The sequence below is a fragment of the Ursus americanus genome, chromosome 22, assembly GCF_024610735.1.
Source record: "Ursus americanus isolate L20-20 chromosome 22, mUrsAme1.1.p, whole genome shotgun sequence".
Classification (NCBI taxonomy): domain Eukaryota; kingdom Metazoa; phylum Chordata; class Mammalia; order Carnivora; family Ursidae; genus Ursus; species Ursus americanus.
Window position 1 is genome coordinate 43,982,107 of NC_142148.1, and position 25,172 is coordinate 44,007,278.

General features: G+C 39.0%; 1 protein-coding gene across 1 annotated transcript in view; it reads right to left on the reverse strand.

The window, feature by feature from the left end:
- LOC123800328 (ral GTPase-activating protein subunit alpha-2-like) overlaps positions 1–25,172 on the reverse strand; it is a 64,445-nt gene that overhangs the window by 30,847 nt on the left and 8,426 nt on the right. Inside the window, exon 4 of the mRNA XM_087853879.1 lies at positions 8,976–9,033. The gene's annotated coding sequence lies outside the window, so the exon portion shown is untranslated. The remainder of the gene's footprint in view (positions 1–8,975; positions 9,034–25,172) is intronic.

Here is a 25,172-nt window from a genome sequence, read left to right on the forward strand (position 1 = left end):
CATCCCACTTCAACTACAAGAGTCTCTCTTACGAGGACGGAAACATATTACCTATCATCCTATAAATGTGTTCACATCTTAGCATGGAGATGGCTTGGCAACCCAACTAAATATCAGATGTAGGCTCTAAATGAGATCTTAACCTTAAAGAAGGAAGTAATTTTTTTTAAATGAAAATATATTGGAAGTTAGGCAAGAGAACATGTCCTCCCAAATTTTTCTGGGAAAAAAGAACTATTTAGATCTGCTGATGAGAAGTTTTATGGAATAATTAAAACTTGGACATCAAACCATATTTTCCCCACCACTGTATTTTAAAGAGATTTTCCAACAAGAAACAGAACCAGTCTTGACAAATATCTACAGATCATCTTTATGTGGATAGATACATGCATGTTAGTTAAATGCATACAATTTTCTAACTGTTGTGCCACTTAGAATACTGAGGCTTAGTGGAAACTCACCATTGTTATGACCATAGTACAGCACTAAATTACCAATGGTTTGTAAATGAGTAAGGGAAGTTAAAGTGCCCTCCTCCCTCTACTTCTCTGGTCACCAAACCACCTCCAGTAATTTTCGGTCTAGAGCCAGCACTTACTGGGCTAAGCTCTCTCACAGCTACAGTTCAAGTCCCTGTGCTCATGGGACTGTTTTACCCAACACCTCTCCTTAACCTGGGGCCATGTTCATCCATTCTTCGGCAAAGTCCGGTGTGCCTTAGTTTAATACTGGCTCCAGTATGTCCATGAGGACCTCATGTGGTTGGCACTGTCAACAGACACTCCACTCCTCAAGAGATTTGAGATAAATTCTGCACACACACATCTAGCAAATCCATCATCTTGCAACACATTCTTGGAAACACTTTCTCCTGGTCATTGTGCATGAGCACTGGGGCTTGTCAGCCCTTTCTCTTCTTTGACTAGGTCCACAGTTTCAACTTTTATGTTTGGCCTACACACAGCTGCCTATATCCACTCATTTCTACATGGAGAGAAAAAAAAACTTATAGAAATGACAGCCTTTACAAAGAGACATACAGACTGTCTGACCCATATCTGCCATAGTCCCTGACTTTTTTTGAAATTTGCCTAATTTGTTAGAGCAGCAATAGAAAATGAATACATACATATTTGACCTATCCCATCTTGTTGTATTCAGAAACTCCTGAATGTGTGAAACAGTACAGGTTGGCAGTTACAAGCCGGAGTCAGAAGTCAGACTGCTAGGGTTGAACTGATTCTATGAACTTCAAACTTCTATTGGCTAACTTTGATTGTATTTTATAAATATTCTTTGAATATTTATATTCAAATAAATATTTGAGTCTTATTGCTTTTCAGGAGGGCTGGGTCTAGGACAAGAAGAGTGAGGGGTCTGCACAAGATTTAAGGGGACACCAAAACTCAGTAATCAAAGTAAGTAATATTTTAATACAATACTTTCTAAAAATCAAAATTAATGCAAAAAAATCCATGATGAACATTATTAAAGTTTAAATAAGTACCAGTGTTCAGCTAAGCCATACTGAAGCTTAAGGTAAAAGGAAAAATGTGTACCACTATAGATATGTTTTTATGTATTTTTAATGTTTTTTTCCAGAACATTTAAACATTGAAAAAACAAAATCTCAATATTGAACAATCAAAAAAGATTAAAACTCATCATTAGCTTAAATATTTTGTTTATAACACAGAATGCATTATAATTTTACTTTCCTGGCTTTAATGGACAAATTCAGCAACATTTTCAAAATCTTCGCTTAGCTTACTTTTAGTTCTTAGAACTGCAATGCTTGACAATTTCTCTTGGCAAAGTAACAATCTTTTAGATATCTTTTTAAGGACACTATTTCACAAAGATAGTTCTAATCTAATTTTAGCATTATAAAATGGATTCTTATTCGATTTTAATTTTTAAAAAACTCTCTCTGTATCATGCCTCAAGCCAAGTAATAAGCACAGGCAGTATATCACACCAGGAAAGGTACAAGAACACGGAGAAACCCACTTTGTGGTGCTGGCGTGCAAGGTGTGCTGAAAGTTGCCAGTTGAGCAGGAACACAGAACTTTCTGGCACTACAGTATCTACAATAAGCACTCAGGAGCAGCAGTCCACTGGAGGAATCTGAAATTAATCTCAAAAGGAATCAAGGACCTAAATGTGACTCATACTAACTATAGAATTTCTACAAGAAAACATAGAAGATCTTTGTGATCTCGGCTTAGGCAAAGATTCCTTAGACGGGATACCAAAGGCATGATCCATAATAGAAAAACTGATAAACTGAACTTTATAAAAATTTTTAAAAGTTTACTCTTTGAAGGACACAACTAAGGGAATGAAAAGACAGGTCAGAGATGGGGAGAAAAGATTTCCAAGTCACATATTTGACAAAGTACTTAAATCTGGAATATATAAAGAACTATCAAAATTCAATATTAAGAACACAAACAACTCGATTAAAAAAACGTTCAACTGATGAATGGATAAAGAAGATGTGGTTCATATCTACGATGGAATATTACTCAGCTATCAGAAAGGATGAATACCCACCATTTGCATCGACATGGATGGAACTGGAGAGGATTATGCAAAGTGAAATAAGTCAAGCAGAGAAAGACAATTATCATATGGTTTTACTCCTATGTGGGACATAAGGAATAGCTCAGAGGACCACAGGCGAAGGGAGGGAAAACTGAATGGGAAGAAATTAGAGAGGGAAGAAATTAGAGAGTCCATGAGAGACTCTGGACTCCGGGAACCAAACTGAGGGTTACAGAAGGGAGGGGGTGGAGGATGGGGTAACTGGGTGAAGGGTATTAAGGAGGGCGCCTGTGGTGATGAGCACTGGGTGGTATACGCAACTAATGAATCGCCAAGCACTACATCTAAAACGAATGATGGCTAATTGAGCCTAATAAAAATTAATAAATAAAAGTTTTCATAAAAAAAAGTCCCATCAATTCAAACATACACACTGCCAAAGACATACAGTTGGCAAATAGCACATGAAAGATGCTCAAGACCATTAGTCATTAGAGAAATGCAAATTAAAACCACAATAACATACCACTACCACTAAAATAAAAAGACTGATCACACTAAGTGTCAATGAGAGTGTAAAGTAACTACAATAACTACAATAACTCTCATACTGCTGGTGAGAATATCAGCCACTATGGGAAGAGTCTGGCAGTTAAACATATGACTCGATATGATTCAGCCATTCCATTCGCAAGAGTCAGGAAAGCACATGTATACATAAAGACTTGTACACAAATGTTACAGTGGCTTTGTTTATATTCAAATACTAGAAGCAGCCCAAATGCCTATCAACAAGTGACTGGATACACAAACTATGGTGTATCTATACAACGGAACACTATACTACTCAGAAATGAACTATTAATATATGCACCAACACAGAAGAATCTCAAAATAATTATATTGAGTAAAAGAAGCCAAACAAAGAAAAGTACACACTGCACGATTCTATTTCTGTAAGATTCTGGAATATCGAATTAATCTATAATGACAAAAAGTAGATCAGTGGTGACCTGGAGACTGGGCAGGGAGGTGGGAAAAGGGCATGAGAAAATCATTGAAAATGATGGCTATGTTCAGTATCTTGATTGTCATAATGATTTCACATTCTCTTGATTGTCATAATGTTAGGTAAAAACCTATGTCAAAACTTCTCAAAATTAACATTATCTACACATAATAGTTTATTGTATGTCAATTATACTCCCCCAAAAGAACTGCTTTTTTAAAAAGGAAAACACAGAGGAGGTGGCCGGCAAGTAACTAAATGAAACATCAGAAGGACAGAGGTTGTGCTCAGATACAGGTCTGCATGATGACAAAGGGGCAGAAGATAAAGTCAGGAAACCATGGAGGGTGAGCAGTCGAGGAGCTGATGGGTAACTTGGCATGAAGGCAAAGGACTTGGAGACAGCAAAGCCATTAAAAAAAAAAAAAGGCAACTAAGCAGAAGATCAGAAGACATGGTGGCAACGAGGAAGGACAAGTTCTATCAAGGGAGATGTTTCTACAGAGGGGGTGGTGAATGAGGTCTGGAATGGGCCTTGGAGAAAAGAAAGACCATGGTCTCACCCCCACAGGCCTGAAGGAGACAAAGAAGCCTGAGAGAAAAGCCAGGGTTCAAAGAGCCGAGGAGGTGAAACCAAGAGGCTGAGGCTCTAGGGCTGTGGCTTAACCCAGTAAGAGGATTTCCAGAGGACTGAGTACAAAGTGGGAAGGAGGGCAAGAAATGCAGGGTAATGACGAAAGCACCCCAGAGAGGACCCTGGGAAGACACCAAGTGGGTCAAAGGGGCACTAGGCTCAGCCATCACCTGGTAGACACAAAGGCATGCAGGATCCCCGTGGTTCAGCCAGGCTGAGATGCATCTCTGGGGGAGTCCTAGTGCAAAGTGAACAGAAGACCCTGTTCCCTCAGGAAGAGGGGGCTGTGGTGTGTCCTGACTATGAGGGACCCAGGGAGGGCTGTCGGGCTCAGGCTCCCCAGCAGTAGTTAGAGCTCAGTGAGCTGTAGAAACTTTGACAAAGAAGGCTGCTCAGAGGTTGTGTTCACATCCCAAGCACTGTCAGGCCACTGGGTAGCCCCAGACATAACACGAGGGATACTCTTACAAAGTCATCAACAAATCTGCAGTTTATTATACATTGGATTTTATATTATGTATCAGAAGAACCTGGCTGAGCAAACTAGATGAATAACGACTCCTATAAAAAGCACATATGAGGTACTCTGTGAACCTTCCATTTGAGCCCACTCCTTTAAACTCAAGGGCTATTTATTTTGAAGATTTTTGATAGAAAACATCTCTAGTACAAAACAAATCCTTCCACCCACAGCAAACATTTACCGCATACAGGCATAGCACTGTACGCTGAACGGGACAGGAAATGTGCTTCCTAGAGACTCATGAGCAGTAAACCCTCTTAAAGCAAACCCATATAACTTGAATCCTGTACTGATGATGCATGGGCACATGAAAGGGGGCCACAGCCTGTCCCTGCACCAAATATTCTTGGTTTACTGATGTGCCATTCTTTATCATCTCCTCACATCCTATCAGCTCTCATTATTACAGAGATAAGGCTTCAAGTGCCCACCCTTGTCCACCATGATGTATTGGACTAAAATTGACTTTAGGAAGATCTTCCCATTCATAATGAGTCATGGGAACTTACAAACAGTTGAGTAGCAGGTTGGCAGACATCATGGTTGGTGAGTGTTCTGTCAGTCACTTCCCTGATCTTCCTACCCTCTAAACCTCACTTGAAGCAGTATCTCTAGATACCTGGAATAATGAACAGTTGTTCATTTCACATGACAACACTGAGAGTCCAAACAGGCTTCCTCATTCAATGGCTTATATATAGCAAGGAGCCAGCCTTTACATCCTTACGCATAGAGAAATTTATAGACTACTTTCTCCCTCTAAAAACAGTTTAGAGAGAAACAAAACCTCTCTCTTTGCTACTGACAAAACAAGATCGCAGGATAAGAAACTGACTTCAAATGGACTTCACACTGTGGCAGTTGATGCTTCAAATTCACTTCTTCTTTCTCTGTATAAGCCTGGCTATCTGATAGGTCTGAGAACTTTTAAGACTTGCAGAATATAGGACTTGCTCTTATTTTAGGTTTCTATACTTAGGGACATTATTTGTAGTGTGTGGCAGGAAGCATACCAAAGCAGTGGAGTGTGAACCCAGCTTCAAGGTTCTAACTCAGTATTCCAGAGTACCTTGGCTACTACCAGCCATGGTAACATAAGTAGTTTATACAGTAGTGGTCTTCATATTAGGTAAGAAATATTAGATATCTAGAATATAAAAGATCTAAAATAAGGGATACTAGGTATGTAGAATGCCTGGAATTGACTAGTGAAAAGCTTCCTGTCCTACCCTCAAGAGGTTTCGAGGAAGTCAAGAAGATACCGATGCTATGGAAATATTTAATGCACATTCCTTCCTTTTGAAATCTGGTGTTTCCTTATAGTCTCAGTTTTTATAACTAACTTGATCAAGACCTTGAGTAACAAAACGGTAGCCATTTTAACAAATCCAAATAAACTGAGAAGAATGCAAGAGAATGAGGTCAAGAAAATGTGTAGAACTGCTCATTCACAATCCCTTATCAGCAATTTCAAAATCCAAGAAGTTATGAAAACAAAAGCTTTGTGTGTGTAATTCACTAGTGGACAGGATCTGATCTGCATCTGAACTCATGTGGTGGCAACACCCGACTAACCTGAGGTTATTTTGGATTTAGTTATCCCACTGATATCAAACATTCATATCTTAGGCTACAGAAATAAGAATTCTCTTGGTTACAGGGTGCTGTCCAATCCCCTGGGCTGTTACATATAGACACCAACATTGTGTTAATGTTTCTTGAACATCAATACACCACACTGCTATTCTAAAATCTGAAAAATTCTGATTCCAAAGTACATTCAGCCTGAAGATCATCATAAAAGGTCTGGAGACCTAACCACCAACTTCTACCCAGTTTGATAAATCATGCAAAAATACATTTATCTGAAAAGAGCCTGTTAGATTCAAGTTTTAAGCATATAAGCATCAAAATAAGGATGATTTTATATACAAATGCTCATACTTTAACATTCTTTTTTTTTTTAAGATTTTATTTATTTATTTGATAGAGCGATAGCCAGTGAGAGAGGGAACACAAGCAGGGGGAGTGGGAGAGGAAGAAGGAGGCCCTCAGCAGGGAGCCTGATGTGGGGCTGGATCCCAGGACCCTGGGATCACGCCCTGAGCCGAAGGCAGACATTTCACGACTGAGCCATCCAGGCGCCCCTTATACGTCAACATTTTAAAACATGACTCATTCTGACCGAGTCACACAGACAGCTTATTCTACACACTAGATAAACTCGCTTATTCTACACACTAAACTAGATAAACAGCACCTGTTCCCATGCTGGCTCAGGAGACTAGTACTCTGCAATCCCAATCCAAGAGTCACTGTTCTCAGTCAGACACTATTAAACTGGGTAAAAAGCTAACTGTACCTGCAATCGTAACCAGTCCATATGGTAATAGTAGCCAGAATTAAGGTGATACCATAGACCACCTACTAGATGCATAAAGTTTCACAACACAAAGAGCAAATGAGTTTCTACACCCATTCCTAGTAAGTTTATTCAGGCTGGGGGGGCTATTAAGCTTCAGACATTTTAAAATACTCTCTGTAGAAAATGAGTAGGGTTTTCATACATACGATATAAACAGAATGAACGGATTATATCTAGCACAAATAAAAAGGTCTGCATGCAGTTATTTCTCATTTTCATCTATTTCTCCTACACCACGGAGTGTTACAAATACCTACAATTCCCCTTCAGATTATACTTACCATTTCATTTTTTTTAAAGATTTTATTTATTTATGTGACAGAGAGACAGCCAGCGAGAGAGGGAACACAGCAGGGGAGTGGGAGAGGAAGAAGCAGGCTCCCAGCGGAGGAGCCTGATGTGGGACTCAATTCCGGAACTCCAGGATCACGCCCTGAGCTGAAGGCAGACGCTTAACCACTGTGCTACCCAGGCGCCCCTACCATTTCATTTTTAAATTTTTACTTTAAATACACAATGTCGAAGTAGCAATTAACAGAAATGCTACTGATAATGCTAAAATTTAAAGGGAAACCTTCTTTGTGTATTTGAAAGATTTAAAGACCAAGGCATCTACCTTCACATAATGATATCATCATTCAGTTAAGTAGATGTATTTATTATATATATTTCACTAAACAGTTCAGTTTCTATCAGGGTCAGTTATATTTTTCATATAAATAGTACTAAATTAAATTTGGGGTTCTGAATTTTGAAATACCCACTGAATGTGCCATGTTCTTTCAGGTCCCATGTCTTTCACAGATCGATCTCCCATCTAGGAAACCCTTTCCACACTCATATTTCAAGGCTCAGGTAGAGATTACCTCTCTTGAAGCCTTCCTCAAGTCCTCTGAATAGAACTGCTCGACTTTCTTCGTTGCTACCATTACAACTTTTCATAGTGACAATTATACTGTAATTATTTTTTTTTCTCACCTATCCCCCACCCTGGCAATCAGCTTATACAATACAAGCGTGGTGAGATATTCTTTGTTTCTGCCCCAGGACTTTGTTTCTCTCTCAAGAGGTATTTGAATGAATGAATGAATGAATGAATGAATGATCAGAGAGTTAAGATCCCATTATAAGGTTATGTTCTCCCAAATATGATCATCTGGCAAGGAGGAAAAAGGGAGGAACTGTCAGTCTTCAAAGGCAGAAAGACCAAACCAGACACTCTCTAAACAAAAAGTTGGAGTCACAGTCAGTAGCACAAATTACACCAGTTGTGCCATGAATATTAAATTGAGAGGCAACATTGTTCGATGTCAAGAGCTGCACAGAAAGGGCAGCCATGGTAAGTTGGCTATATTTCAAGTTCCCTCCTGCTGCCACACCCTAAAGCATCCAAACAGAGTAACTCTGCATCAATGATAAAATCTTGAGGAACAAGATATTTTTGTAAGGAAAAAATGAAAAATTACTTAAAAATACTCTGGATCAAATGTTGCTCAAACAATTTTGTGCACAAGAGTCCCCTGGAGCTCTTGTTAAAAACGCAGCCTATGATTTGGTAGGTCTGGCATGGGCCTGACATTCTGCATTTTCTAGCTCTCAGGTGAGGCTGATGCTGCTGGTCTATGAAGCGTCCTTTTTAAGGAGCACCTGTGGCAAGATAGATATTCTGTTTTCCTCCAACGTTCAGGTTGGACTTGTCTTACTTTTAACCAGCATACCCTTCTTACCATCCCTTGTTATAACCTAATCTTGATGGTGCTAATTATAGAAAACATTTTGAAAATTCGACTGGAAGAAATCTATATCACTTTAAAAATCTTTAAATTGTTCTTACCTATACTCTGGTAATGCCATCGAAAGAAAATTCGTTCAGGTAGAAATTGCAGTATTTTCTATAAAACAAATTTAAAAATTGTTAAGATATAAAGAGAAAATAAACTACACATTTCATGACAGTGCTGTGTGTGTGTGTGTGTATTTCAGAAAAGAAAAAAAAACTATTTCTAATAACATAAATAGTGCACTTGACCCTGTAGCCCATGGGACAGTGTCTTTTATTTGTCCCAAGCAACCTTCCTTCCCTGAGTGCCTTAAAGGCATCACTGTCCCATGTTTAATTCCTCCTAAAAGAAAACAAGAAAAAGAAGGAAAAAAAAAACCCTAAAAGGATCATTTTATCTTAATTGAATCATAGCCATTGCTTAAGTTCATATTAAAGTAATAATTTCTCAAATGCCAGATTCCCCAAGTTTCTGCTTTTTCACCTTCCACTTCCCCATTCCATTATCATCATTATTAGTCTCTGGACAAGGACCAGAGTCGGAAGAAAGATGAACAAGGAGTATAAGACCATGAGCACACGGTGGAATAACAAAATGAAATTGCTGCCAAGAATTTCTTGAAATTAATAGCTAAAATTAAGGTTAGGATTGCAGTTAGGAATTCTACCCCCTTCACCCCACACATTGGAAGATACAATAAAGAATGAATGTACGATGCACAAGAGTATTTGGCTAATAAAAGCAGCTTTTCCAAAAAAAACAAACAAACAAACAAACCCAAATACGTTTTTTTTTCTTTTTTTCCTCACTCTAAAATTACTTTTGATCAAGTCACTCTTAGGTCATAAGATTCTTTGTATTTTATCTGCACCTACCTTTTTAAGAAGTGTAGAAATCCAAAAACTGATCAAAATACATTTCTTGGTATTGATAACGCATCACTATTTTTCCATGAAAAATCCTCATTCTAGGTTTATCTAGGCTAATACTCTACCATTTTGAAAGATGAAGGTAAAATATTTATATCCAGCTCTCCTGAATAAGTATATTTCCAGGCAGCTAATAAACTGCCTCCTCCATTTGACCAGCCTGAGGTTTTGCTTTGTTTTCATTTTCTTGTCTTAACGTTCCCCTGGGTCAGTGACATATACCTGTATTACTTCATTTGTTCTCATTTGACAACAATGAACAGGTAGGAACATCCACTGAGAAAAGGCATTATAGGTACACTTCCATCAGAAGTGAGGGACTTTAAAAGACAGACTCCTTGCTCAGCCTGGATGTTTCTCCACCCACAGCCTTGTGCTGATGGCCTCGCCTCACCATCCCTCTCACTGCAAGCACCACCTCCCACAGAGGCCTCTCTGGGCCTTCTTTCTGGGCACCACCTCACCACTGCTCTGATGCTTTCTCTACCACCTGTTCTGCCATCTTCCTAGCCCTAACCCGTAGCTGAAGTGATCTTCACGTTCACTCATTTGAAGGCGGTATTCCCTCCCCCAGAGTAGAAGACCCACAAGAACAAGAACACCTCTGTCTTTTCTCGGAAGTGTCCCCAGCACCAAGAGCATGGTTGGCACATAGCATGTGCTCAAATAAATACTCAGCAGAAGAATTACGCATGCTTTTTACTTGCAGAACTGTTTTGAGATTTACAAGTATCCTAATATTTGCCTTGGTCCTCTGTTCACGTTAACTTAAAATGTACCTGGGTCTTTCCTTAGGACATGTCATGACTTAACAGTATTTACATTAAAATACATTAAAATGCGTGGGCATTTTTTAAACCCTAAACTTAGTAAGGAAAACCCAAACAAAAAAAAAATAAAAGCTGTATAATTTAAAAGAACTAATTTTTCAATATTTTACAAACATAATAATATATAAATGTATTTAGTTATGGCCTTTCTTGTAAATTCTTCATAGCACGCATCTACACAGATGAAAATGCTATATAAACTACATTTAAGACTATTTCTGATTATATATATTAAAAGCAGTATGTGGCTGATCACGTGCTGACAATCACTCACAGGAGTTCTCGCCTACATTTCCACTTCAGACTTCCTCTAGAACATGTGGGCTCGGCATCTCATAAGCCCATAACTCTAAAGGGTATCTTATATCTTCTTTTACTACGTGTTAACGCTGACATACACTCAAACACACTTATATACACACAATGGGCACATGTATATCATACCCCATTTAGTGAAAAATACCTACACACTTGATACCAAGCTTGGTATTTGAAATGTAGAAATAAAATAAATATAAATAAACTATTTAGTTCTTCCTTTTAAGGGTTTCGTGATTAATGGGCAAGAGAGATGATAAAGAAAATATCATTAAGGAAAAAAAAAAGGCTGACAGAAATTTCTCTGAGCGGCTGCAGAGGTGAGAGGGAGAGCACCTCATCTCAGTAGAAGCTTCACGGAATGGTTCCAGGAAAAAAGGACACTTGAGCTGAGACTTACAGAATTAATTAAATTAGCCTTGTGAAGAACAGGAACAAAAGGAAAAGCATGTGTGGAGGCCAAGAGGCAAAGACAGCCTGGGACCTGAAAGGAACAGCAGCAGCAAGAGAGCCCACTTGGCTGGCAGGTAGGTGAGGAGGGGAGAAGGGCCTGGAGAGGCAGGTGACGCTATGATCTCATGGAGCACTGTGCAATCACTGAACGGGTTCCAGCTGGACGGGAATTGAAGACGGCTGAGAAGAAAGGCAGAGATATCAATGACGAGGCAACGGCAGCATTTCAGAGGAGGAATGAAGTGGCCTGGACAGAGGTCAGCAAGATAAAGAGGAGAAGCATATAATAGTGATATGTAGTAGGCAAAACTGTCAAGACAGTGGTCAGAGTACTTGTGGTGAATGGAGGACTCAAGAATAACTCCCCAGCAGCTCAGCAAATGGCAATACTTCTATCTAAGATATCAAATCTAGAAGGAATCCCAGAACTGAAGCATGTCAAGTTTGGTTCTGGACATCCTGGAAATGGAGGTGTCAATGGACTTCATCAAGGAAATGTTCTAGACAATTAGATATATGGGCCTGGAGGGCAGAAGCAGGATTTGGATGGTAACAGGATATAGGTAGCAGCTGAACATGTGTGTGTATAAGATCCCTCTGAGAGAGCTTAAAAGGAGATGAAAGGAAACCCTAGAGATATCAGTGCACTGAAGTTCTCCAAAGACAATAAGGATGAAGAAGGAAGGGGCGCCTGGGTGGCTCAGTCGGTTAAGCATCTGCCTTCGGCTCAGCTCATAATCACAGGGTCCTGGGATCGAGCGCACCATCGGGCTCCCTGCTGAGTGGGGAGTCTGCTTCTCCCTCTCCCCCTGCTGCTATCCCTGCTTGTGCTCGCTCTCTCTCTCAAATAAATAAATAAAATCTTTTTTTTTTTAAAGAAGGAAGAAGGAAGAGCAGAAGCTGGAGACAAATATGCACAGGTCAAAGAAGAAAATTTGAATAATCCAGGTGTTTGCACGTTTATTTGTCTCAGAGATTAAAAATACTCTTTACTATTTATATATATATACTTAGAAAAAGTTAAAAGATGCTGGAAAATATAAGAAAACTGATGTAAATGAAAAATATAAGAAAAGTGACTTCAGTATTAAATCAAGAGAACTCAGCATTATCTGCTGCCTGAAGAACCCATAACCTTTGTCAGTCAGACATCAACCACCAGGCAGGATCGGTCAATCTATAAATTGTGCAGAGACAAATAAATGGCTTTTTTGGGGGAAAAATCAAGTGGTCTTCACCTTGCAATATACACCAACATGTGTATTAGATGAGTAATACACAAAAGGAAGTAAGGGTAAAAACCAGGTTATGTTGTAAGTGCCATTATGGTAAAAGGGAATCAGAAGAAGTAAAAATAAGTACATTCTCTATGGAATATTTTAACAAGAACCCATGCAAGCACTGTCCTAGCAACAGAATGTACAGCTCAACATGCCCATGAGCTGCAGACAAGGACACAGACAGGACTATAGGACCGAGAGAGCTGTCTACAGGTTGTGGGAAAACATCACAAGCAAAGAGAAAATCAATGACTCTGGACCTGAGAATAAGGACCAGAGTCTCAGCAGTCAGGCTGCTGCTGCCCACATGAGCAACTCTAGCACCCAGAAAAAGCACGGCCTGGAGATGGCCTAGGAGGTTTCCAGACTGAAGAGAGGCCTCCATTCACATCTAAGTTTTATGGTTCTAACTCATACTTCCCTTCACTGAAAAATTTATTACACAGGCTAGTTCGGTATGTTTGATAACAGATGAATAATGATCATTGCAGGCTGAGTTCTCTGAGGATAGACACTGCGGTGGAGTTAGGAGTGCCCTGGTTTACTGTAAAGGAACATCTGTGGAAGGGAAATGAGGAAGTAGGAGTGGGCAGGGAGCCTCAGACCACCATACAGAGCTAAAAGTCTCTGCCAGCTTAGCAGAAGCGCCACAGCAAAGATGATGCATTAGAGGGGTCTGGTGTGCCTGAAAACGGCTTCCTTGTACCACCATCTTGCTCAGTCAATGGGTGGGGATGAGAAGAGGTGATTGTGGCTGGAGAGCTGAAGGCACTGACAGCCTCGGGCTGCCAGCTAACCCTGCTCCTTGCAGTTCCATAGCAAATTCTTTCTTGAAGGGTGATGTGAGCAGCACATCTCTCTGCCACAATAATCTTCCAATGATTAATTAGAATATTTCCATCATATTAAGAGGCTGAAGTACTAAGAGCAGTGCACCCTACTCCAGGGACACTGTCTCTGCTGACATTGTTTCTTGTCAATGGGCTGCTGCCTCATGTTGACTGAAGCCTAAGCCCATTGAGTCCTTCCAGGCCTTCTTCTGCTTCCTACCTTGTAGTTCACTCTTCCTGAGTGAATGGCACGGCAGTGACTCAGTATCCTACTTTCTCATGCATTCTCCACCAAGGGCACTGGGCACCCCAGCTGCATTCCGGGATCTTCTTTTGATCTCACCCAGCCATTTGATTTTAAAACAGCGTATAGAAGATGCTGAGAGAATTACTCTACGGATTCAGGATAGATTTGATATTGGACTAGATGAATGCTTGGCATGCCCACTGTTCTTCAGACCTTTACTTTAGTCAGGAAACCAATTTGGCACTGAATCATGCTTTTCAGCTTTCCAAAATACTTATCTGTCTCCTTGATTTGGGTTTATTTTCTTAATGTGCAATAGAGAAAAATACCTTTTTAATATAAAGAAAACTAGAGAACATAGCAAGATGACGTGTATCTACACACCTGCATACTGTCAGTCGCCACTAGTTCTGCAACTTGTTCTGAGGTCAGGCCATCATCACCACTTCTAGATAAAAGTTTTCTTATTTATAAAGTGGATGGACTTTAAAGACACTCAAAAATAAACTCAATAAGGTTTGAATATGAATCACCACGTTCGTAGTCTGAGCTACTAAGAACATTCCCAAATGGACAGAACAAATGGATACAACAACTCAAAGGTTGAAATGTCACCCATGCTCATGCTTCTTTGTGTACCCAAATATTGCAAGGACCATTTTTTATGCGTTAAACTCTCTGAAGGCTATAAAAATAAAGCCCCACACGACCATCTGTGTCTAACTGCTAAGCCTGTCCCTCAGAAAGTCCCGGATAAAGCCTACCTTTGCTGAAGCAAATACATCGTGCCATTTCTACTGCAGTCGATATTCTAAGCTACACTACTGGGAATGCCACATAAAGCTATTGACATCTTGTTTGTAGTTTCTCTGGAGAGTAAAATTTAAAAAATTTTCAAGAAAGCCACCCAGTGTGAACAAATATTACTTTTCTGAAAAACACATGGCTCTGTTGAATGCTCAGTGCTCAGCTGCATCTATATGGTAATCCATTATAGCTAACACTTGAAATCAAAATTAGGTATTACTACTGATCAGCACATCAGGGAATCTGTCATTCTTTTAACTGATTATCCATAGTTCTTTTTTCTTCAGAACCTACTGCATGACCACAAATAATGTGAAATGTAAGCTGGAGTTTATACAAGATGCTATAGTGTACTTTAAAACTGCTGATCTTTGTTGAATTTGTGTGGGAAACATTTTTTTCCCAAATTATTACCAGATGATTGCAACATATCGCAGTCGATTCACACTTGATTTCAATTCCACTTAGAAAGGTAGGATGATGAAGAATGAGGACAAGATTACATCCTAACTCATGTGAGGCCATCTACCAAAACAATGGCAAGCTAAACTTGTTATGTCCAGAAGTAGGGAGCATGGGGTACAACTCTCCCTGAAACTAGCCAAATGACATAGGGTGCAAGGTAAAGGAAGTGCTGACAAGGGAAAAAATAGGGAGTTTGGTTTAAAAGAACATTAAGTCTTAGTTACTTGACCTTTGGAGTAATAAAAGGTCAGAAAACTTCTGGCAACTGGGCAGTTGGGTTTAAAGGAAACACGATGAGTACCTGAGCCACAAGGACAGTGTGGTTTCAGACAGACTCACAGCAGAAGGAGGCTGGAAGCACGGATGCTTCCAGGTAGACCTACAGAGAGGGCAACTTGTTCTTCAGCTCTCATGGGCCTAGCCACACATCTCCTACCAATGACTCAACCCTCCGGTGTGGACAAAATATCTGCATTGAACTCTGGGTGTCAACACTTGTTTGAGGACCTAAAATTTAAGAGAAAGGGACTAAAATAAGGAACTACATAATGTGAAATATAAGATGACTATGTTTTTAGCAAAAAAGGTAGTGCTTTTCTTCATATATGGCAATCCATTCCAGAACAGTACAGTACCTATCTCATGACTAGCCATGCTGTTACTGAGCAAGGAAAGCACAGCTCCACCTTGTTACATCCTCTTCAGTCTTTAAGACCAAACTGAACCATTAGCTCTTCAGAAGGGTCCACTTCAACCAAACCTCTCACCACACCCCTCACCAGCATGCTTGCTAGCTAGATGGACACAGGGCCCACCCCACTGCTAGGTGCTACATTTCTTGAGAGAAGGGACCCTCTATTAGCCATCTTGTATCCCCAACTCCAAGGAGAGTGCCTGGCACCTCATGTTTCCTAATAAGAACTTCATGCACAAAGAGAGGAATGAGTGGGAAATGAAAAAGAGGAAGACAACAGGAATTCTAATTTTAGTTCACGTGTATAGGCAGACATAAGGAAATGTCCCAGTTTAGGGAAGGTGCTCACACTCTAACATGGTGGAAACACAGAACCTGACAAGTAGGTACTTGATAAAGAACTGAGCGTGGAATTGTGCTTCCAAACATTACAGTAAACCGTAATGCTTGATTTAGATCATCACTTAAGAGGCAATACTTTCCTCGTTTAAGGTAAAAATGAATGAATGAAAACACTTCAAAAGAGAGACTAAAATACAGGACAAAGACACCTAAACGAAATATGGAATATAATAAAAATGGAGGGACCTCTAATTTCTCCCTCCTATATTTTAGAAACCGACCAATATTAAAATGTTGAAAACCACATTAAGCAATTAAAACCCAGAAAGGGTAAAGGATCCCATCTACAACCAAAACACTTTGAGAAATCACTGCTTAAAGCACAGATGAAATTGCAAGGAGTCAGGAGGGGGAGGGGTGGTTCCCCTCCCATGAAAGCAGAACATATCCAGAATATGTAGCAAAGGAGGAGACCGTCCTAGAGAGAAATGGAGATTCCTCCTTCTGAAATAGATTTGCTGAAATAGGGTCATTTTTTTTTTTTTTTTAGAATTTCTGAGTCATGTTCTTAAAAGAGCCAAGAGGACACTGAATCTTTTTTAAGATCTGGAAAAATAAAGAAAATTGTGATGCACAAATAAGTTATATGCTGAAATATGAAAATATTACATGGAGATAAAAACAGAGAAGGGGGAATAAACCATGAGAGACTATGGACTCTGGGAAACAAACTGAGGGCTTCAGAGGGTAGGGCGGTGGGGGAATGGGATAGGCTGGTGGTGGGTATTAAGAAGGGCATGTATTGCATGGTGCACTGGGTGTTATACACAAGTAATGAATCATGGAACTTTACATCAAAAACTAGGGATGTACTGCATGGTGACTAATATAATACAATTTTAAAAATTATTAAAAAAAAAACACAGAAAGCATGAATCTCTAGTCTGCCACAAAGTCCCCCACTGTAACCCTGTGGATCACAAGGCCTCCCTGGAACTAAAGAGGTTGAACAGAGATAAATACCTAGATATAGCATGTTTAAAGTTGTAAATTCTGTATATAACTAAAAATCCTACACAAATCTACAAAAGCAGAATATCTATGAAGGAACAAAAATCAGGTTAATAGTCCTTTTCTCTGCAACATTAAGCTCCAGAAGACAGTGTGGTCAATGGCTCACTGTAGGCTAAGCCAAGTAGAATGGGCACCAGAATACCACCCATATGGAGAACTGAAGTCCCAAAGTAAACCAGGTCCTTAGATAACAATCAGTACATGATAAAGAGAGCTAGACTAAACTATAGTTATTTTAAAAAGCAAACAAAATTCAAAATTTTGAGGAAAAAAAAAGATTATGATTCAGAAAGTAGATAGCCAGATTTATATGTTTGAATCTAAAAGAAAGCTATTCTAGAGCTGAAAGTATAGCAGCCACATATCTTCCTTCCTTGACATATGAAGCAAATTCATATTCCAGCAAATACAGAGATTAATTAAACAATCCAAAAACAAAGGTGTGAGGGTCTAAACCCTGTGACAGGAAGCTATATTTATATAATAAGAGTTAAGATGGTTATGAAAACTAGAGTAAATCCCCAAAATGATTAACCTAAGAGAAATAACATTCTAAAAATATTATAGGAAAACAATCCGGATACAAAATACTTAAAATAGCTGAGAAGTGAGAAATACAAAAAATATATGGGATTAAAGTAAAAGCATGGGACTAGCATCAAGTACTGCTTTACTCTTGATATGAATAATTGGAAGAAAAAAGTTCCAAATGGTACTTTGCTAATTTAAAGATAATTATTAATAGCACAGAGGATCATGGGGAAGGAAGAGAAAGCTGAATGGGAAGAAATCAGAGACAAAGACAAACCATGAGAGACTCTTGACTCTGGGAAACAAACTGAGGGTTGTGGAAAGGGACTGGGGCGAGGGCATGGGGTAACTGGGTGATGGGCATTAAGGAGGGCACGTAATGTGATGAACACTGGGTGTTATACACAACTAATGAATCACTGAACACTACATCAAAAACTAGTGATGTGCTGTATATTGGCTAACTGAATTTAAATTATAAATAAATAAATAAATTGGCATTCTAAAAAATATTACTAAAGATAATTATTGGAATGATAGAAAATAGAAAGTATATTTTCCAAATCACAAAGTACATTCCATAAAGTGAAAGTGACCTCTCCCCCAACAGACAAAAGTAGAAAAAACCCCCAAAATGTTGATTATCACACATAAAAAATCATAAATACAAATAGGTTAAATTCCTCTACCAAAGACCAAGTCATTCAGAAGTGGCTTTCAAACACAGAAAGATTAACAATAAAGCACAGAAAATGATCTATCAGGTGTGCATGGGCACAAACACACAGCAAAGTAGTATCAATAGCAAGTGAAAAGGCTTTAAGGGGAACAAAGGGAATCATTTCAAATAGATTAAAAATGTGGGGAAAAAGACAGTCTCTTCAATAAATGGTGCTGGGAAAATTGGACAGCTACATGCAAAGAAATGAAACTTGACCACTCTCTCACACCATACACAAAGATAAACTCCAAATGGATGAAAGACCTTGATGTGAGACAGGAACCCATCAAAATCCTAGAGGAGAACATAGGCAGCAACCTCTTTAACAACGGCCACAGCAACTTTTTCATGACACATCTCCAAAGGCAAGAGAAACAACAGAAAAAAATGAACTTGTGGGACTTCATCAAGATAAAAACTTCTGCACAGCCAAGGAAACAGTCAAAAAAACTAAGAGGAAGCCCACGGAATGGCAGAAGGTTTTTGTAAATGATACTACAGATAAAAGACTAGTATCCAAGATCTACAAAGAACTTCTCAAACTCAATACACATGAAACAAATAATCAAATCAAAAAATGGGCAGAAGAGATGAACAGACACTTTTCCAATGAAGACATACAAATGGCTAACAGACACATGAAAAATGCTCAAAATCATTAGCCATCAGAGAAACTCAAATCAAAACCACATTGAGATACCACCTTACGCCAGTTAAAATTGGAAAAAACTGACAAGGCAGGAAGGAACAAACATTGGAGAGGATGTGGAGAAAGGGGATCCCTCTTACACTGTTGGTGGCAATGCAAGCTGGTACAGCCACTCTGGAAAACAGTGTGGAGGTCCCTTAAAAAGTTAAAAATTGAGCTACCCTATGATCCAGCAATTGCAGTACTGGGTATTTACCCCAAAGACACAGACGGAGTGAAGAGAAGGGCCATATGCACCCCAATGTTCATGGCAACATTGTCAACAATAGACAAATTGTGGAAGGAGCCAAGATGTCCTTCAACAGATGCCTGGATGAAGAAGATGTGCTCCATATATACAATGGAATATTACTCAGCCATCAAAAAGAATGATTTCACAACATTTGCAGCAACATGGACAGGACTGGAGGAGATAATGCTAAGTGAAATAAATCAAGCAGAGAAAGACAATTATCATATGGTTTCACTCATTTATGGAACATAAGAAGTAGGAAGATCAGCAGGAGAAGAAAGGGAAGAAGGAAGGGGTGGGTAAAAAGAAGGGAGAATGAACCATGACAGACTATGGACTCTGGGAAACAAACTGAGGGCTTCAGAGGGGAGGGGGGTGGGGAATGGGATAGGCTGGGGATGGGTATTAAGGAGGGCACGTATTCCATAGTGCACTGGGTGTTATACACAACTAATGAATCATGGAACTTTACATCAAAAACCTGGGATGTACTGTATGGTGACTAACATAACATAATAAAAAAATTTTCTAAAAATTAGATTAAAAATGTAATTCACAAGTTAGTGATAATACAAACCTTTAGGCAACCAATAATACAGCATGAAAGTAAAATTAAAAAGTACATGAAAATAAATGAAATGCAGTACCTTAGGGGAAATATATTTATCACAGGAGATTTTCATGCTCTCTATCTTTGACAGATAAAAGAGGCCGTACACTGAAATACAGCATCTCTGAATACAGTTGAGTGGTTTAATATACATATAGAGAGACAAAATTTCACATCACAGATTCTAACATTTATGAAAATTTACCAAGTTATTTTTCTAAGCCATGTGAATAAACCCTCAAAGTAGGAGTTGTACAAGTCACAAGTAAACTCAATGCACTGCATGTCCACCTTGGAGAGTTTAAACTAAAAAAATGTGCAAGTACTTGAGGGATTTTAAAACATTCTTGTGAGCACCAATCAAGTTTAAAAAAAATTATAATTACAGACTAAAGATTATCAACAATGTGAATGCTGTAGAACAAAAACTGGTAAAAGCTGAAAAAGAGGCAAATCTGTCGAGTTTAATTATAATATCAGAATGAAATAAAAATAAGTTTAGAAATAAGCTTAGAAAAGGTGATTTTAAGGAAAAGAAAAGAAAAGCAAATTCCATAACAACAAAAGCATCTCCAAGTACTGCAAATCACTAAGCCAATGATGAGGATTTGAATTGGTAGTAGTGTAGGTAATTAAAACAAGTTTCCTCTAAATCTACCATTTATTTGACTCATTAATAAGTATTCTTAAGTGCCCTTTTTGTGCCGGGTACCGTGTGAGGGATCAGAGATAAAGCAACACAGGACACTCCTCCTGCTCTAAAAATGATAGCTCTAAGGGGAAAAGGCAAGAGCATCAGGGATGTCAGTACATGCACAAGGAAGTGAGTACCACAAGGCACACTTCCAGAGGGAGATCACCTTTGAACTGAATCCTGACGAATACATAGCAGTAAGCTAGGCAGCGGAGGACATTTTAGGCAGACTAAGCAGTAGCAGGAGAAAAACAAAAACAACCTTGCTGCTTTTTTGCCAGTAGAAGCAAAAGTAAGGTGGGTGACAATGGATGGAGAGGCAGGCAGAGGCCAGATCAGGAAGGGCCTTGAACATTTTGGCAGGGAGTTCAGTCTTCATCTGAAAGGCCAAAGGAATCAGAATGACATTATACAAAGAGCCTTCCAGGTGGGTGAGGGAGACAGAAGGGGCAGAAGATCACAGACCAAAGGACTAGTTAGTTATCAGGATACTCCAGTAGGAGGGAAGACTGAAGCTCTAAACAAAGGATGGGGTAGTGGGGAAAAGAGCGTATTCAAGAGCACCAGCATGAGATGTACAGAACCATGGATTGGAGAAAAGTACCATCAAGACTGATCAAAATAGACAGATACAGATAGGAAATCATTTTCATCATACTAAAAATGCAATATTCAAAAACATGGGAAGTGTAGGCACTTGATAAACTGTAAGAGGTTAGTTTTTCACTTTGCCAGAGATCATGCAAAGGTCTAATATCTTTTTAACAAAAATCAAACTGCACTAGACTCTTTATTTCTAATCAGTGACTATCCAGAGGCCTTCACAAATCCCCAAATTAGTAGCATAGAATTCTACCCACATTATATGGTTTTGCTCTGAATAAAGCACTTGCTAAAACAAATTCAAGAGGAGCATTCTTTTCACAAGGATCTTATATGGGAAATCTCAGTCATAAGCAAACATGCCATACTTTTCTGCATTTCACACAAGCTCCTATTTTCTGGCTAAAAACCGTATTTTTCAGGTCTCTTCAATTTTGGTACCAGCACAACTGGTTAAGAGTTTTTGCTGTGCTTTTTTTGTTGTTGTTGTTACAAAACAAAACAAAAAAATCACTTCCAGAGAGTTTCCAAGTAAGTAATGAGTAGTGAATTAACAAAGCCTGAGTGAGATGCCACTTTGTTGTTCTTGCCATCCTAGAAACTTACAGGATTTAAATGGTTGCCTCAACATAATTAGAAAGTGTCGCAGAAGTCCCATAAATTCATTTTATCTTTTGTTTCTCTTGCCTTTGGGGATGTGTCATGAAAAAGGTTGCTTTGGCCGATGTCGTAGAGGTTGCTGCCTATGTTCTCCTCTAGAATTTTGATGGATTCCTGTCTCACATCGAGGTCTTTCATCCATTTGGAGTTTATCTTTGTGTATGGTGTGAGATAGTGGTCAAGTTTCATTCTTTTGCATGTCGCTGTCCAATTTTCCCAGCACCATTTATTGAAGAGACTGTCTTTTTCCCACCGGATGTTTTTTCCTGCTTTATCAAATATTAGTTGCCCAAAGAGCTGAGGGTCCATTTCTGGGCTCTCTATTCTGTTCCATTGGTCTATGTGTCTGTTTTTGTGCCAGTACCATGCTGTCTTTGTGATCACAGCTTTGTAGTACAGCTCGAAATCCGGCATTGTGATGCCCCCAGCTTTGTTTTTCCTTTTCAACAGTTCCTTGGAGATTCGGGGTCTTTTCTGGTTCCATACAAATTTAAGGACTATTTGTTCCAGTTCTTTGAAAAACGTTCTCGGTATTTTGATTGGGATAGCATTGAAAGTGTAGATTGCTCTGGGTAGCATGGACATTTTAACTATGTTAATTCTTCCGATCCATGAGCATGGAATATCTTTCCATCTTTTTATGTCTTCCTCAATGTCTTTTAAGAGTGATTTATAGTTTCTAGAATAAAGGTCCTTTACGTCTCTGGTTAAGTTAATTCCAAGGTAACGTATGGTTTTTGGTGCTATTGTAAATGGGATGGATTCCCTGATTTCTCTTTCTTCATTCTCGTTATTCGTGTACAGAAATGCAACTGATTTCTGAGCATTGATTTTGTATCCCGCCATGTTACTGAATTGCTCTATAACTTCTAATAGTTTGGGAGTGGCTTCTTTTGGGTTTTCCATATAGAGTATCATGTCAAGATTAAAAGTTTCTGCACATCCAAGGAAACAGTCAGAAAAACTAAGAGGCAGCCCACGGAATGGGAGAATATATTTGCAAATGACACTACAGATAAAGGACTGGTATCCAAGATCTACAAAGAACTTCTAAAACTCAATACACGAGAAACAAATAAACAAATCAAAAAATGGGCAGAAGATATGAACAGACACTTTTCCAATGAAGACATACAAATGGCTAACAGACACATGAAAAAATGTTCAAAATCATTAGCCATCAAGGAAATTCAAATCAAAACCACACTGAGATACCACCTTACGCCAGTTAGAATGGCAAAAATAGACAAGGCAAGAAACAACAATTGTTGGAGAGGATGTGGAGAAAGGGGATCCCTCCTACATTGTTGGTGGGAATGCAAGTTGGTACAGCCACTCTGGAAAACCGTGTGGAGGTCCCTTAAAAAGTTAAAAATTGAGCTACCCTATGATCCAGCCATGGCACTACTGGGTGTTTACCCCAAAGATACAGACGTAGTGAAGAGAAGGGCCATATGCACCCCAATGTTCATAGCAGCAATGTCCACAATAGCTAAATCGTGGAAGGAGCCAAGATGCCCTGCAACAGATGACTGGATTAAGAAGTTGTGGTCCATATGAGAAACAAACTGAGGGCTACAGAGGGGAGGGGGGTGGGGGAATGGGATAGACCGGCGATGGGTAGTAAGGAGGGCACATATTGCATGGTGCACTGGGTGTTATACACAACTAATGAATCATCGAGCCTTACATCGAAAACCGGGGATGTACTGTATGGTGACTAACATAATATAATAAAAAATCATTATTAATAAAAAAAAATAATAATAAAAAAAAGAAGTTGTGGTCCATATATACAATGGAATATTACTCAGCAATCAGAAAGAATGAGTTCTCAACATTTGCTACAACATGGACGGCACTGGAGGAGATAATGCTTAGTGAAATAAGTCAAGCAGAGAAAGACAACTATCATATGATTTCTCTCATCTATGGAACATAAGAACTAGAATGATCAGTAGGGGAAGAAAGGGATAAAGAAAGGGGGGGTAATCAGAAGGGGGAATGAAACATGAGAGACTATGGACTATGAGAAACAAACTGAGGGCTACAGAGGGGAGGGGGGTGGGGGAATGGGATAGACCGGTGATGGGTAGTAAGGAGGGCACATATTGCATGGTGCACTGGGTGTTATACACAACTAATGAATCATCGAGCCTTACATCGAAAACCGGGGATGTACTGTATGGTGACTAACATAATATAATAAAAAATCATTATTAATAAAAAAAAAAACAAAAAAAAACAAAAATGCAATATATTAGCCTCTAAAATTCAGAACTACAACTCACCACATTTATATTGAGGAAGAATCATCACATGGTTATCTCAGTTGACGCAGAAAAATATATATGTATTTGGAAACTTCAAAGCCTATCTAGGACTTTTTATAAATCTTACCAAACTAGAAAAAGAAGCAAACTTAATCTGATAAAGTGTATCTACTGAAAATTTACAGAAAACTTCATTAACAAAACATCAGAAGGCAGGGGAAGCCCTGAATGATGAAACATTAACAGAACTCTTTATGTATGGTGTGAGAGAGTGGTCAAGTTTCATTCTTTTGCATGGAGCTGTCCAATTTTCACAGCACCATTTATTGAAGAGACTGTCTTTTTTCCACTGGATGTTTTTTCCTGCTTTATCAAAGATTAGATGCCCAAAGAGCCGAGGGTCCATTTCTGGGTTCTCTCTTCTGTTCCATTGGTCTATGTGTCTGTTTTTGTGCCAGTACCATGCTGTCTTTGTGATCACAGCTTTGTAGTACAGCTCGAAATCTGGCATTGTGATGCCCCAGTTTTGTTTTTCCTTTTCAACACTTCCTTGGCGATTTGGGGCCTTTTCTGTTTGCACACAAATTTAAGGGCTGTTTGTTCCAGTTCTTTGAAAAATGTCATTGGTATTTTGATCGGGATAGCATTGAAAGCGTAGATTGCTCTGGGTAGCATGGACATGTTAACTGTGTTAATTCTTCCGATCCATGAGCATAGAATATTTTTCCATCTTTTTGTGTCTTCTTCAATGTCTTTCAAGAGTGATTTGTAGTTTCTAGAATATAGATCCCTTACGTCTCTGGTTAAGTTAATTCCGAGATAACGTATGATTTTTGCTGCTATTATAAATGGAATGGATTCCCTAATTTCTTTTTCTTCAGTCTCATTGTTCGTGTATAGAAATGCAACTGATTTCTGAGCATTGATTTTGTATCCCAACACATTACT